Source organism: Sarcophilus harrisii, chromosome 6 (genome assembly GCF_902635505.1).
Source record: "Sarcophilus harrisii chromosome 6, mSarHar1.11, whole genome shotgun sequence".
Classification (NCBI taxonomy): domain Eukaryota; kingdom Metazoa; phylum Chordata; class Mammalia; order Dasyuromorphia; family Dasyuridae; genus Sarcophilus; species Sarcophilus harrisii.
Window position 1 is genome coordinate 114,854,947 of NC_045431.1, and position 17,093 is coordinate 114,872,039.

General features: G+C 33.4%; 1 protein-coding gene and 1 long non-coding RNA gene across 2 annotated transcripts in view; one reads left to right on the forward strand and one right to left on the reverse strand.

Annotated features, from left to right (window-relative positions):
* Positions 1-17,093, forward strand: part of LOC116420025 (teneurin-3-like) — a 349,901-nt gene that overhangs the window by 78,047 nt on the left and 254,761 nt on the right. The gene's annotated exons all lie outside the window — the stretch shown is intronic.
* LOC111721316 lies at positions 11,446-16,741 on the reverse strand. Its single transcript, XR_002770579.2, has 3 exons — positions 16,619-16,741; positions 14,615-14,750; positions 11,446-13,994 (listed from the first exon to the last, which is right to left on the reverse strand). It is a non-coding gene; the product is annotated as an uncharacterized LOC111721316 (long non-coding RNA).

Here is a 17,093-nt window from a genome sequence, read left to right on the forward strand (position 1 = left end):
TATATGTATAATTAAAATATAACATGTTAAGAATTTCAGTCTTAAATTGTGCATCTATGGACTGCATATCATAATTTTTAATGACAATATAGTAGTCATATAATATCTCTAGAATTGTAAGGACTTTAGAGGGCATCAAGTTCAAGATGTTGTCCACATAGAAAATTTTAAAAGATGATAGATTTTTAAAAAATCTATCTAAAGATGATTTTGTACTGCCCAGAAATGTGCAGGTTAGGAGTTAATATTATATATAATATGGACGTTTAATGGATGAATTTAAAAGCCGTTAAGAACATAGCATCCTGTGTATAACTTTCATAATTGTGCGTTCCTCCAGAGATAATGGATATCATTATCAACGGCGCCTGTCCTAGGAAACTTGGCAAGGTTATGATTGTTTGTTACAGCTTTGGTTATATTAACATACACATTAATATTTATAAATATTTGATGTCATGTTAATTTTTCATATAAGATGATTTATGTAATGTTGCTATGCCCTGTTAGAGGGCACTTGCAATATGCTTCAAAGGGGAAATGAATTGATGCATGTTCTTTAAGAGAACTTGCCTGTATATCACTATTCTTATAAGGCACCATTCTGGGAGAAAGAGTTCCAAAATAAATTATATGGATTGCAGATTTATCCCTATTAGTATTTTAAATAAAACATAAAGACAAAGGCTATACTGAATTATTAGCAAGACTTAGAGTCTTATTCTCTTCAAACTGAATAAAGTTTACTAAAATTCTATTTTTCTAAGAATCAAGCAATTGTTTTGAATTTTTGTTTGAAATAATACTGGTTAGTATATTTAATAAAGATAGGCTAGGTTTTCTTTAACAATGCTTTCAACCTCTTCAGAAAAAAATTGGGGATAGTAAGTTGATTCATAATGTTGTATTTCTTAGTAGCCTTGCTTAGAATTTTTTCTTAATCTATGACCAAGTGATGTTATTGAATAAATTGAACAAAAACTAACTGGAGTTGGACAAATGGGATATGACATTCAACATATGCAGATTACATTAAGATTAAACAGCAGTGAGTAGAAACTTATTCTGTGTCATAGAAAATATGAAACCAACCAACATCAAGTCACAGATCATTTTGCAAATACTTATATTAATTCTTTATATTCCAGCCTGCTATATCCAATTTGGTATTACTCATTTCAAAGCCCTTTTTTTGGTTCATCCTATTAAAGATCAAAATGGTAATTAAATAAGTTGTGTAGCATGGGTTTGTTCATTTTTTTCTATGAAATGGATATTTCTCTCTCTCTCTCTCTCTCTCTCTCTTTTTTTTTTTTTTTTTTTTTTTTTTTTTTTTTTTTTAGGAATATAAAGATTTCTCTGCTATTATGCAATGGGACTAGAAGTAACAGGTTTTGCATATGTGTCCCTTCTATACATTTGAAATAGTAATGAAATTATTTTTTCCTCTCCTAGAAATGATTTCTTTTTGCTGAAAATGATATAATTCTCAGCATTCCTGATTTGAGAGAAAGAACATGCTTATTTTCTGTGACAATAACAATTCGAATGCTATATTTAGAGAGGAGGGATATTGGAAATCTATGCCTCCAATAGAGATCTTAAGTAAAAGTTTGACTTTCTCAGATTCATCATGATTTCATAGCACTGCATTAGGCATTTTATTTAACATATTAGAAGTCAATCAATCTACTTTCACAAAATTAAACAATTCAATTTGCCTTTTTTTTTAATCCATCATTTTTAACACACTAAATTGGACATCACAATAGTTCACATTTAAAAAAAAAATCACAGGTGCAAAAAGAATGGAGAATGGCTCAATTTGAAAAAATTTACTAAAAGAAGTGTCCAAAAAAAAAAAAAAAGGATCTGACCTGTGGTATAAAGAAGGCACAGGGGAAACAATTCCTTCACCTCAAGGCTAGTCAGCACCTTCTCTGCAACTTGAAGGCTTTCAAAATTTGCTTAGAACACAGAGAGATGGAATGATTTGGCTAGATTTTGCTAAATTCAATATGTATCAAAGAGAGTACTTGAATCCAATCTTCCTTACTTTAAGTCCAGTCCTATGTCCTATAAAAATGTTGTGTTAATGAATAGTGACAACTACTCTTCACATGGACCTTTCGATTATCAACATTTTAAATTCAAATCATAATGGTCATGGAAAAATGTAGATGCAAGAAGGACAAAATACTGTCTGAGAAAGGATAATTTGAGTTAGATATAATTTGAGGTATCTTGTTAATTAATTAACAGATCATTTATGATCATAAGAAAATGTACATTTCTATAAAGCAAAGAACAAGAAGGAATTAGCAAGTATTTTTAATCCTACAAATATAGTAGTTTTAAGCTTTTAAGAATTTAGCATTCTAAGGGCCTAAGGGTATTCTCCCTTAGACTTTTTACCTGAGGGAGAAAATGAGGAAAAAAAATAGTGGTAAATAATTATAAAGTATCTCAAAAATTTTGCCTGGATTAAAAGAATTCATACTTGGACATACACTTTTTTAAAAAAACTATCAAGTAACCAAAAGGGGGCTAAAATATAAAAATGCATAATCCTAGTACCAGTATTAAAAATAAAATTATAGTATGGCATTTCATATTGCTAAATTATTTATGTAACCCTAATTAACTATATGGAGAGGAAAAGAAAACATACTCATCTGTTTTGCATGTAAAAATATACATGTTTAACATTAACTAGGAGGATCAAGTAAGATAGCATATGTTGTAAAGCCCCTTGCATACCTTAAAGCACTATATAAATGATAACTTAGTATTATTAAGTAGATATTCAACTTGATTATTTAAAGAAGAATTTCATAAAATTAGCCAAGAATCTGAGTTAATTTAGTCTTTTTAAAGTGTAATACAATCACACAAATATAAAAATACTGCAAATTAAGTATACTATTTTCAAACATTTCTTTCTGAATTGCAGAATTATGGTCTATTCCCAACTCTTAACATTCTCACTTAATCATAAATAGATATGGCCATTCCATTCTGACTAACTCTGTAAAAAGATATTTTACACGTATATAACCAAGTGACCCTTCTGTTTCCCATTAGATTTATGTACTTTTTCTATATTTAAATAAAGCAGAAATAGGCCTTTCAAATGTATTTATAAGAATTCATGCTTGGAATTAACAGTTGAATCTTTTGATTAGTTGGGATCAAATTATGTATACCTATTTGAGAAAACCATAATTTTCCCACAGGTTAAAGAAGAGAGGGTTTGGGGACAAATTTCTGAAATATATATATATATATATATATATATCGATAGATAGATGGATAAATAGATAAACATAAAGAGAGAGAAGAGGGGGAGACTGAAAGAAAAAGAGACAAAGGGGGAGTGTGCTCTATTTTTTTTTTTTTTAAGTGAAGAGAGAAGGGAAGAAAGGGAATAAGAATTTATATACTCTATGTGAAAGGTATTAGGCTAAGTACTCTGGGAGGTAAGTGCTATTATTATTCCCATTTTACTTTCAAGGAAATTGAGGCAAACAGAGGTTAAAGGATTGCTAGGTTACACACCTAATAAGTGCCTGAAGCCAGATTTAAACTCCTGTCTCAGAAAACAGGCAGGAGCAGAGTTCAAACCCTTTGCCACAAACTTCCCAGGATAAGTATTGTCTTTTATCCAAAAGTTTATCTATTAGCATAACATTCATTTTCTTTCTTTTTAGCCCAGTTAATCATCATACACATTGTGGAGGTCAATATATTGTTAATTCAATTTTTGATAATGTGATGTTTATAAAAACTAGTTTATATTTTCAATACTATTATGAGATTATTTTGTTTGGATTTTATTTTAGGAGACACACATTACATGTCTAACTCTAGTTAGTAACCCATCTTAAATATTTGTTCCACTGATCAAAAGAAACTAGGTAAGTGGTGATAACATAGTGTAATGTATCACTATAATTAGAAAAACAAATCTTTTTGCTAAGTACTTTTTTTCAGTAGAGTTATTTTAACTTTTTCCAATTAGTCATAAAAATACAACTAAAATTCACTGTAAGAGGTTAAGACAAAATTAAAAGATTATTATTATGTCACTTAGTATGAATGATATAATTAGACACAACAGTTTAGCAAATAAAAGTGCCAAATCTGTTTTAGTGAAATAGAACTGAGCTAACTTATTAACATGTGTCAAGCTGGAAGAACATTCATTGGTTAGACAAGTGAAAGAGAAACAAAAGAAACTCATATCATTTACAATGCCTTCTGTAACCTGATTTAATCCAGAATGAAATGAAAAGCAAATGATTCTAGGTAATTTAGTCTATTTAGATATCAAATTTTGTGATTTCATTTTTCAATATAGGTTGTGTATGCAAGTGTGTGTATGTGTACACCAAGATTATGATCATCAAGGTTGCCCACTAATCTACATTAGTCATTTATTGCTAAATCTCTTTATCCTGTGTTCAGTTAGCTCAATTATGAAATCTAAAGGAGGAGGGAGAAAATATACTTTAGTTACTGAGATTATATTGTAAACCTAGGTTCAGACCATATTTGTACATGTACAAAATATTTATAGTAAATGTACAATGGACATATTACATATAGACAATTACACAGTTTGGTAGGCCTCTTAGATCACTGCAGGATCTTTTTAATCAAAATGAGTGAATTACAATCCAGTTTATTTCTCTTGTATATATATGATCCAAGTTCAATATATATTGTTATCCAGATTGTAAAACAAAATAAAAATTTCATTTTTCATCAGTTCTGGTAAATTATATGTGTGTGATATATGTGTAAATATGTATATATATTTACATAATATGACTTGGCATGTAGTCTACCATAGATTTATAGTATTCTTAAAAAGACAAAAACATTGGATTTCTGGTTTCCTTGTTCTTTTTTTTTTTTTTCATTTATGGAGGATATATTTATTAGTTTTAAATTCTACTTTTCCAAGAAATTATAAACTGATCATTTTATTCTTGTTTGGGGAAAAAACTCAAAAGGGTTAAGCCATTACTATGAGATCAAATGTAAAATGAAATCATTCAGAGTCACATAAATGAAATGTAACAGAATGCACAAGGGTTCAATAATGAGGTGTATTTTTTCTTCCACTGTGATCTATTACTATTCAGAACAATTGATTAGACAGGTTCATTATTGTTTTGTAACCACACATAAACCATTATTATCCACATCTACTCCCTAAGGTGTTCTCATGGACAGTTTTTCAATGATATGTAATTCCAAGCATCGACAAATATAACATTCATCCTATTTGATTTCACTGCTGGTCCTAAAACACGAATATGAACTATAGTAGGTTAAAGGTTATAGGAGTATGTAGTCTTTCTTTGACACATTAACAAATATTTACAGTCTTCAAAGTTCTTTAGTTCTTCTTCTTCTTCTTTTCTCTCTCTCTCCTCTTTCTCTCTCTCTCTCTCTCTCTCTCTCTCTCTCTCTCTCTCTCTCTCTCTCTCTCTTTCTCTCTCTCTCTCTCCCCTTTCTATTTCTTCTTTTTTTCTCTATGTGTCTGTTGTGTCTGTATGTGTAGGGCTTTCTCTCTCTCTGTGTCTATCTCTCTTTTTTTTCTGTTTGTCACTCACTGTCTCTGTCTCTTTGTAAACTAGTAATTATGAAATAAACTAGAAATTCTATAGACCAATAGAGAACTGACCTATTCCTGCAATGTTTAGTCTCATAGATTTGTCTGAAGTGACTTTTAGATAATTGCAAAGCTATGAAACAATTAAAGTAGGATTCGAATCCAGGTCTTCTTAATTTAGATTGACTTGCTTGGCTGTGTGTCTTTCAACATATAGTATGTTGACTATAACATATTCAATGTAAAAAAGAAAAAAAGAAACAAAAAGAAACCCACCTTTTACAAGCTTAATCATAAACAATAGATAAAATGTGTGTTCAGAGTTAAAACACAAATAATCAAAAAATCATTTCATATAAAGCAATTACCTGATAAAATCATAAATAAGATATTATTTGGATATTCTTTGACTGCTAATTGAAAAGTCTTTTGTGATATATGAGAGAGGAAAGAAAGGAAAATATGTTGAAGAATCTCAAGTTTTACTTAAAGGAAGCATTTCTTTCATAATATAAAATGAGACTTTTTTCAGAGGTAAATCTCTTATTTTAATATTTTATTTTATTGTGAATATAAAATGGTAAGCAAAATGAACATTTTTAGATTGCAAAGAAAAGTAACAAAGAGGATTATTATCTGAAACTGTATACTACTGAATATAGTTTCTCTTTTTTCTACCTCATTATGTATTGCTTGTTTTTTCCTCTGTACAATTCGAATTTAACAGGGTTATTCCTAAACTGCCCTGCTTGCTTTTTGAACTTATTTCTGTTTTTTGTTATTTAAAAGTAATTAATTGATTTTTTAAAAGAATCTAAGTGTCACTTTTACTAATTCCAATTCTTCTTGAGTTACTCTCAATTCTCCTTGTATCTAGAGGGGTTTTTTTTAACCCTTTGTGGAATTCTTCCAATCAACTTTAAAAAGATTTATTATTATTTCATTTTCCTAAATTCAGCTTTATTGTGTGGGGGGTGTATGTATAGTATGGAAAATAACTTATGATTAAATCAGGTTTTATTGAGTATTATCATTCCACTAAAGAAAATTATTTTAAGATTAAAGATAACATATTTGAATTATTTTTTTCATGACATAAGCAAAACATATAATTAGTTAAGAAGTAAAAATGGGGGTCCCATGTAAAAGTGTTAATTTTTGTTCATGGTAATTTCTTCAAAATTAGGAAGCTTCAGAAGAAGGGAATGATAATGATGATGTCAGTGCAGTGATGTTTTATGTTAAAAATGTAAGGGTTTGTAATCTGAGCAATACCACTGAAACCTATACTATAAAAAGTTTAGAGACTTGACTTGCAAATCTCCATCTAGTTTATAAATTAAACACAGTATTTTTATATGTTTATTCTGCAATTTTGGTCAAAGTTAAACAAGTCAGTTATACTTAATTTGCCTCCTTTCTCATTTACTATATACTTTCATTTCAGAGAACAAAAAAGCCCTAAAATGTAAAATATCATTCACAAATGTGAATATTTTTAAATTTTATCACCAACATGAAAAAACATAATATTTTTTAAAGCATCTCACCTGAAAGCTCACTTGAATGCTGGGATCCTGTTATCAATATTTTGTTTTTAATATTTAATCTTTTAGCTATATATGCCTTTTGTTAGTTAAAAATTATTGAATTTATGGTGTTTGTCATTGATTTTGCTGTTTTTAGATCAAATGACTCAGAGTCTTATTTTGCAGTTTCAACTGAATTTTCTGATAAAATTTCTCTGGACAAACATTCTTTCTTATTTTTTTCATTTTGTGATTATGAGTTTCTTTCTTGAGGAAAAATGTATTACTTCTACAAGTAAATCAACAACTATATATATATTTTTAAATTTCTTTTTGGCTACATAAAATTTAAACATCTGAAAATTCTCCTGTGCAAATATTAAGTCCTAATGATTTTTATTAATTTTTTTAGAAATATACATGTTCATTTTCTGCCATAAGATTTTTAAAATGTTGAAAAACAGACACGATACTAGAAAATAAATTCCTTTTTTTTAAATAAACAGTAGAGTTAAAAGTCTCCTAGTTAACACTTGAAGCTAACCCAGAGCCCCCAGACTTCTAAGCAGTTATGTTGCATTGAGATAAACTTGTAGCCCCATTACTCTAAGTTGTGAAATGAAATGTGGTCTCTCTTCAGTTTATTTCCTCCCTAGTCACCCTTCCCTTTCCCCTGGTTCAGATTCACTATGTACTTCCTCTTTATGTACTCTTAGCTCTTAATCTCCTCCTGGCCTACTTTTTCTCCAATAGTTATCTTATCCAAGGATAAAGAGGAAGTTCCATCCTGGTTTTTCATAGATTTTGTGGATTAAAAGTACTGGATTTCTCCTCTGCAACTTAATGGTCACAAAAACGTTTCTTCTATGGAGACTAGGAATAAGGTACTAAGAATGGGCAGGAACTGAGATGAGAATAGAAAAAGAATTTGGACCAATGCTCTGTCTGATAAGAATCTATCAACAACTTTCTTCAGAACACTTGCAACATTCCTGGTTCCCTTTTATGGCTGAAATTAAACTCAATACCATGTATTCACGAGAAAGACAAAAATATAAGAGCTAATACCAAGAGACTTTAATCCTTCAATCACAGTTCAACTAGCAACTTTTGAATTTTTCTGTCTGGGGCAACTGATACAATATGCAACCAGGACAAACAAACAGCATGAAGTCAACTTTGAGGCAGCATCTGTGGTTCGAAGCTCTCTACCCACTGAACAACTATAAGCTGCTGCTATAAAAGCCTCTGCTTTGGGGGAGGGAGAAATGAAAGACAGGCCAAACAGAATAGCCTGACCCAGAAAGGAGTCCTGACTGTCCCACCCTTGTTATAGGGCACCAAATACCCTTTAGATGTTGGTACCCTGGGGACAAAGCTCTGATGAACCCATCCTAGTTACTGCTCTTTCTTCAGCTCTCTGTGCCTTTGACCTCTAAATTAGTTATGATTCCACATTCCCAAATTCATATCTCTATGAAATCCTAACACTTATATTACTTTACTATAAAACAAATCTGAGAGCTCTTTCTCAACATAAGTAACTCAAAATTTCATTGTAGAGAGATTGTCTTTGCAATAGTTCTTAAAAGTCTTCAGGGACCTCTTGTCACATTTTGAGTGAGACTCAAAAACTTTGTAGAAGGTTGAGAAAATTATATCACTACTGTTTCTGAAACTTTTGTTCCCTAAATTATAAAATGATGTCTTTTGCCTCCAAAGAACAGTCAGAAGAACGATATGGTTTGCCATCACCTGCAACTGGAATCGAGTCTGGGAGTGATGTAGTTTTCTTCCAGTGGAAAAATCTTTCATCATCCAGAGGTCTTGGGGAAGAATTAACATTTCAAATCTAAGGACTCAAATCCCAAGTTGGATTTGTAGCTTCTAAAGTTGTGAGTTATCCATCTTTAAAATGGGTACACATATTAATATAAGAAAACAATATGTGAAATAATTTTATTTGTAAAAGTAGATTAAATTCATTTCATATTGACAGTATTACAGTTATGCTAGTAAAAATATATTTTTTAAAAGTTCCCAACCCTAGCTCTTTCAGAAATAAATGTGATTTCTGTAAAAACCACCGACACGTGTTAGAAGAATGCAAACTCCACCTTTCTGTTTAAATAACTTCAGTGTAAATTTGATAGGAAAAAAAAAAACAACTCAGATACTATGAGACTGAACCATAAATGATCTGTTAATGATTTGGGATTTTAAACAGTTCCATTTGAAAGCTAGTTTCTATAATATAGTTTGACATGAAAATAGTCCTCTCATCAAATTCAAGGAAATACCACAATTTGATGCTTAATCACATTAAATTTAAGATAATTTTTATGTCATGAAGCAAAATTTTGGAAAAATAAAATCACATTTTACTTTTATTCAGCTAACACATCATCATAGGATGTCACCATTCAGCACTTCACATTTGTGTTTTTATTGCTAGAAAAATAGGATGAAAAGTGTTAATTAATTACATTAAAAGATTTTGTGAAATACATACATTTAATAAAAATGTCAAAAAATGACAATAATAGTGTTAACTATGATTTTACAATAAAATTGGCATCTTTTGAGGGAAAAACCATATTTCTTCACCTGCCTTTTTAATACATAGGGGCATTTCTATGCCCTTATTAGAAACATTTCTAAATTTTAGTTTTGGTTTTGATCATTCTTGTGATTGGTCCTACACATTTTGTGCCCCTATTAAAGAGTGGAAAGCTGAGATTAAGTTGGATCCTTTGCAAGTTAAGCCTATGTAGTCAAATTCAAAAGGATCTAACAAAAGCCTTCCAATTCCAAACTCGATCATTAAAATTATGAATACCACACATTATAAAGATAATAACATGCACATAATAGGTCACCCACAGCCTCATGGGAGTTTTAATACTTCTTAATACTTTATATGAAGAGCTTGCTCTGATTGCTCAAACCAACTAGTATAACTTGAGCAAAACAAGTGATGTCATTCAAAAAGGTAGTATGGCCCATTATAAAAGAAGCCGTTTTAAAGTATAAAAAAGCAATGCAAATGTTAATATTTTCAAAATAAAATGGAAAAAAAAACTGAAGAGAGTTCTATGTCTAATACATTTGCCTTATGTATTCCTAGATGCTGATGTTCTAAACATATGCTTAGAATTTGCATGTCTTTGTCTTCCTCTATGAAAACATTAATGATGTGAATTCTTTGAAATGTGCTGAAATGTTTTCCAATAAGAACAATGACCCATGTAACAGTAAAGTAAACTTTAGTTAATTTTTATGCTCCTCAAATTTTACCAGATATGATGTTATTATTGGGGTTCATGGAAGCATAGCTAATTGCATCAGCAAGCTTTGGGATTTCTCACTGCCAGTTTTCTGCACAGCTTACACTTTTGTCACTCAAATTGTGCCGAGATGTTCTAACAATTAATCTTAATGCCTAGGGGTTGGGGGACTTTTAAATGGACCCCTTCTTGAGATCTTCTGTTAAAAGCAGAAAAGTTCCCATGAGCAACGTATAAGTTAGCTTTTCTAGTCCCCTCATGTCCCCCCCCCCCAAAAAAAAAGGAATGAATTACATTTCTCTTCTTGTCCTTTAAATGAATAGCATAGTTTGGGTGAAATTATCAGGCAATTGCATGCCTTTTATGCAGATAATGCTATTTGATGAAAGCGGTGTTTTGATCTGCGGAGGATAATACAGACCCAGGGTTGGATTCATTGGTGAGAGTAAAGCTGTCTTCTGTGATAACTTCATCTCAGCATGAGGTCAGACGGGGAAAACTGGGATGGGGGATTAAAAAATGACACAGTCGGAGCAGTATTCAGTTCCCTGCTGAGCTCCTGGCTGCACACTATAGCTTATGTTTCTGATCTGTTATGGTATTGTCTGCTTTTCTCTCCCAGAGCAGAAAGAGATTGCTAAAAACTTTTTCTTTTTTTCAGCTAGAGGGATTAGTTCAGTGCAGCTTTTTTAATTAAAGAAACTGTATCTTTTTCAAGGCAATTTAAGGCTGCACAGGAAGGACCATCAGCATCCATAACTTAGCACTATTAAACTGTAACGAAGTGTAGCTATAAAATTGATATTCAGAAATGAGGAAAAAAATCTCCAGAACTCTGTCATGGGCTTAAAAAAAATCCTTCAGCAATAGCTCATATCCCTAAATGAAGAAGAATAAATAAATTATTTTCTATAAGTCCTCAATACTTTTCTATAAGTAGCAGCTTCAAACAGCTTTGCTTTTAGCCTGGCTGAGCTTGCTTAATTAAATCTTCATGATGATAGCAAAGTGCACTTGAAAATAGTATAAGAGGAAATAGGTTTGACAACATAGTCTTTTCTTTACCTAGGTCATTTTTAAGCATTTTCATTTTATTGAAAGTGATAACAACTGAAAATTCCTGTGTAATATGAACAATTTGCATTTAAAAAGTACAAAGTGGTGGATTCCAGTCTTTTATCAAGTTATTCCATATGCCATATGCAGCCATCATCTTTATATTAATATGAGAGAAGAAGTATGGATGCAACTTATTCAAAACAATGACAAATTTGTCAGGACATATACATTGGAGTTGAATTTATGGCTCAATTTAACCCAGGTTAAATAGCTAAAATCCTCAAATGTTTCAAATAAGGCCCATATGGTTATCACTTTACAAAGCATACAGAGACTGTGCTTAGGTTGCAACATACACATCTCCAACTAAATTCCATGCCAGATCAATTAGAAACAGTCCTCCTGAGCAGAGAGGAACAAACAGAGATTGTTTCCCCACTACCAGATGAACTCTTATGTTTGAGAAGTTAAGAAACACACACACACACACACACACACACACACACACACACAGACTACTTGAGTCTTCAAATTTTTATCAACAAAATTAAAAAAAAAACTTGTACAACAGGAATTCCTTTAATAAAACATTTTAGGCATTTGATATAAGAAGCAATTAGTATCCAAAAGTGTCCATTTAACAGCAACTTTTTCCAAATTTTGAATCACTGGTACATTTTCCAGGTTTTATTGGTTTATTTTGTTGATTTTTGTTTCCTAAACTTTTTTTTATCTTTTCCCACTAACTTTACATATTTTGTTTCTGTTTTTTAAAATAATATTTATAGGGAAATTAAAGTAAGTTAAAATAGTTAATAGTAGTTAATAGAATAAAATTCTAGGCTTGTAGTAATATATAATTTTTTTTTCAAACATTTCTAGTAAAAGACTATAGGAATAAGTATATGGGAAGAAGGGGAGAGGCAAAATAAAAAATTTTTAGTAAGTTTATTAATATAAGCCTTAAGATTTTTTTCCCCTTGAAGCAACAGGAGTGAACATAGTTAAAATCTTAATTCTGTGAAAAAAAATTTTATCCTATGTCTGGCAAGTTACTATTGTGCCCATGAGATAGATTGTAAACTGTGCCTTGAAAAACTGAAGTTCCTTTATGTGGAGGACTTTTTGGTTAACTCTATAAAACTATATTGCTGAAAAAATTTTGTCAATTCAAATTTGTAAATCCTTGTCATCAATAGAGTTTAAACCTTTAGCAAACTCCTTACCAAATCTTGTTAATAGAGCAGATGCTACACTTTAAAGGCACTCCATATAAACGACTAATTATGAGTGTCATATGATTTAGGAGAAGATCAATGTGGTGATCGCTAAAGCCAGAAATGCACCTCAATCAAAAGCAGCTAGTATAAGCTGTAGAAAGATGTAAAAAGATTCTTTTGTATTCAAAATCCTGTGTGGACTTTAAAGGTCTTTTCTAAAATTCTAGCAAATCGAGTAAGCACTTATGCTGAGCTTGAGTACATAATTTTCACCAAAGGTCAAGCTCACGTGTAGTCGGGATTTATGCAGTGGAACACAAACTAATGTCGTGGAAAGGCATGACCCCATTTAAAAGTTGATTTGTAAGAGAGGCAATGAATTTGGTGGTTCCTAGATGGATGGATGTAGCGTCCAATCTTGCTTTAATTAAAATAATAAGGACATATTTCCCACTACAAACAACCATTTAATTTTATGAGTTTGTAAGTGATCAAATTAGAATATTTGCTTTACAATTTTGCAACAATTCAACGGCCAAAGAAAATAATTTGATTTATTTTTGGCATTGGGGGAAAAAACACTAATAATAGACTGAAGCAATGTGTGAGGGCTTTATAGGAAAGATTTCCGTTCCAATATATTCTCGTTGGGCACATGTTTACATATCTATGACTTGCTCTTTGAGGAAGAACTTTTTAACTGCAACATTGATTACTGCCTCGAACTTGGGGACTTCTTCAGCTACCACAGATCTCTAATCTTTTTATTTTTATTTTTTTGGCAAGTTGCTCTATCTCTCAGTGGTTCCCATCAACGTGGGTGTTACACAGAGGTAAGTATTGCTGGCTTCAATGAGTCTTTTCTTTTGGAGGCAGGCGGGAAAGGACTGGGTCCCAAGACTCTGGCTTTGTTCCAATACTGTCCCCGGGCCACACTTGCCAGCACTCTCTGGAGTTTAACTGACAGGTTGATCAGAGTCTTCAAGACAAGGCAATAGAAATGGTGAACTAGCTGCAGTGTCGGACACTTCCCCAGCTACGCCAGAGAGGCACTCCAGCTTGCTATAAGCAGATGTGACCATGGGAAAGGATGCTTAGGAAGTCGGGATGTTGTCTACTGGACTCCGCTGAGAATCTGCTACCTGGGTGACCCGCAGGAGTGCTCTGACATGCAAACCATGCACAGAAAGTCAGGCGGCGAGGTGACAGACCGTGCAGCCCCAGTGTTTTCTGAGGGGAGCAGGAAGCAAGCTGTTAACTCAGTCCCAGGCCGATCCTGCTCAGGGATTTGGAAGAGGAAAGAAAAAGAAAAGGAAAACGTGACTCTAATTGGAATGGGAACTTTCTCGTTTAGGCTGATGCAGACACTTACACAAGATTTATTATCCATTACAATTTATTACTAGCAGAGTAGATCTGATGTTTGACCAGCAGCAATAGGAACTCCCCTCTTTTCCCTTCTCCCTTTATCCCCCCCATTCCAACACAGATACTTCTTTATCTTACAAGAAGAAAGTACATTTTAGTTTATCTCTCAAAATGAAATTGGAAGTTAGCAAGGATAGGACTTGGAAGGCTCTGAAAAGCTAGGAAGCAACAGGGCCATATTTTCCTTTTTTAAAAGATTGAACAAGGTCTCCTAGGAAAATAGGGGTGAGAGAGACAGAGACAGGAAAGGAAGGAAAGGAAGAACTGGGGAGGGGATAATAAGGAGGGGCATGGAGAGAGAGAGAGAGAGAGAGAGAGAGAGAGAGAGAGAGAGAGAGAGAGAGAGAGATCCCACCAATTTTGTACATTACAGATTATAAAACCAGTTTTGTAAAGCTGCTAACTCAAAAGTACACATGGGGTATAGTTTGTTGTGAATCACCAGAGAAGCACATAGACATGGCTTACATTTTACCTCCTTCCTGCTTGGGGTTTTATTGTGGTGAAAATCGCTGTGTAAGGAGGATACATCCCCCTTTCTTCCATAGCACCACAGAGAGGCAAAAAGCCATGATGGTCACAGATCGAGATGCCTTCTGGCTTTCTGGGGATTGATTTGGAAAGAGGAAACATGTCATACAATTTGGCTGCGCACAACTTACTTTTCCCAATGGCCTAAGATGGTAAAGAAAACTTTATAAAGATCATACTTCAAACTTAAACTACTGTGTATGGGGTGGGGGGGGGGGGGATCTATATTGGAGTAGCTTGCCAAAGTTTACCTTTCTCAGGATGTTCTACAATGAACCTACAAATATTCAACACAATTGAAATAAAAAGCTAAGGGCAATATTAGTTTGAGGGTTTCCCTTAATTTTTATAGGCTCAACATTAATGCTATCTTTTACAAACTGAAAACTTTGAAGATGTAACATGGAGAATTTGGAACTAGATTTCTCTGAAGTTACTTAAATCCATTATTAGTATCTATCCTATGAGTAACTATGGAAAATAGAGACCACATTGGTTGTAATCAATATTTACTCTATATCCTACATGTGTTATTATTATAGACCTTTATGTGAACATGTTATCATCTTAGAATGTAAGCTGCTTGAGAGCAGGAACTATTTCTCTTTTGTCTTTGTATCAGTAGCACCTATTATTTCTGTTCTGTCCATTTGTTATTTCCTCCTTGCTTGCTTAATACTCATATTCCTTCAGAATCGATACCTGCCTTATTTCCTTATCAGTTTAAGAACCTTAGGTAGAAATATAATTTTGTTGACAATATATTACTAAGTAAAAGTTATATCCTTCTTCCCCTTATCCTCCCCCCCAAAAAACCCCAAAAGGCCATTAAGAGAAAGATCTCATGCTTAAAAGGGGGGAAATATTTTTGGAGGAGATCTTAGAACTGAAAAAAGACTTTCACCATTTTTGTTCACATTTAGACTGAGCTGCATAAAGTTACACGTTATTAACATCGTTTGAGATCAGATGTCTCAACAAGTTAAGTCAGAGTTGAGTCTGTCAATTGAAAGTTATGTATACTTAAGCTTTTAGCTAGTATTTCTAAAGATCAAGAATGATCTTTTTTAGTTAGGATTTAAATGATCTCTTCCCTTAAAAACAAAACAACTAATCTTTGCATTTCACAGTGCTGGGGGATGGAAGGAAAGGGTAGGGAGAGAGGGGGAAGAGGTAGAGAATGACAGAAAAGCAGCGAGATTGAGAGGTAAGGAGAGAAAAAATAGAGACAGAAATAGAGAGAGACATAAACATAGATGAAACAGTGACAGAAAACTAATATTATAACTACTATTTTGCCTCCCCCCAAAAAAATTTTTCTTTGCTTCTTTGCGTCTGTAACATGACATGAACTCCCCACCACATTCGGTAATTCAAGTTCAACCATTACCAATATTTTAGTCCCTATATTATATTGTAAATAACTTAGTAAGTTCTGGAGCAAAGAGTATTTTGGTTCCTGGATTGATAAAAAGGAGATCTGGGGATTCTGCTAATTTCTCCAGAATTTTCCGTGGGGTCGGAGTGGAAGTGGGGTAATCATTCTCAAGTCCCTAGCACCTTGCACAGTCTTCAAGACGTTTCCCCTGAGACACTCCTGCTTCCATTTTACCAGCCAAATTTTCCTTCTCTTCTGAGTCAGACCTAGGTCAATCTTTCATATCACCAAAATGCAGGCAAGCCTGTAAGCAAGAGGTGGGAGAGGGAAAGAGTGATGCCCAGGAAATCCTTGCACTCCCCTACCAGGCTCCCGACTGACTCCAGAGCAGCCTGGGAACACACGCGCTGGTTCTCCCGGGGAGCGACGAGACTCCCACTGGGCAGAGAGCTTCCCCTGGACCTCCAGGCTGAGGAGTCGCGGCGCGCCGCCTTCCCTGGGGCTCACCCGTAAGAGACACTTGGCATTTGTACACGCGGGTACGCACACACACTCACACTCACCCTAGCCTGAAGAGGCGGCCAAGCCCATAGCTACTGAACCGAAAAGGTGACAGATGTTGGAGTCGGGGGAAAGCAGCGAACCGTTCCACATAGCAACAGTGACTCAGTGTTGAAAACTATCAGACTGCGTGAACTTGAGACAGTTTGGACACTTCCTCAAGTGAACAGTCTGCAGAAAAGGGAGAGGAGGGAAGAAAAGGGGGAAAAAAAGTGTTTGCCCAATCCCACACCCACCCCACTAAAAGGACTCTAATGTGAATTGGTCATCAGTGTGGCAATAGAGAACAGGAATCAAAATATGCCTCCCCCTAACTTTCAGGTTCAACATTTGGTGGTTTTATTCGAAATCAGATAAGCTATAAAATTGGCCTTAAATGGTCTCTTTTGATGAAATGTTCAAGCTTTGGGTTTACAAAACGAAACAATGTGGAGGTGGCAGTGACCATTTGTTCTGTCGACCTGCCGATCTCAAGGT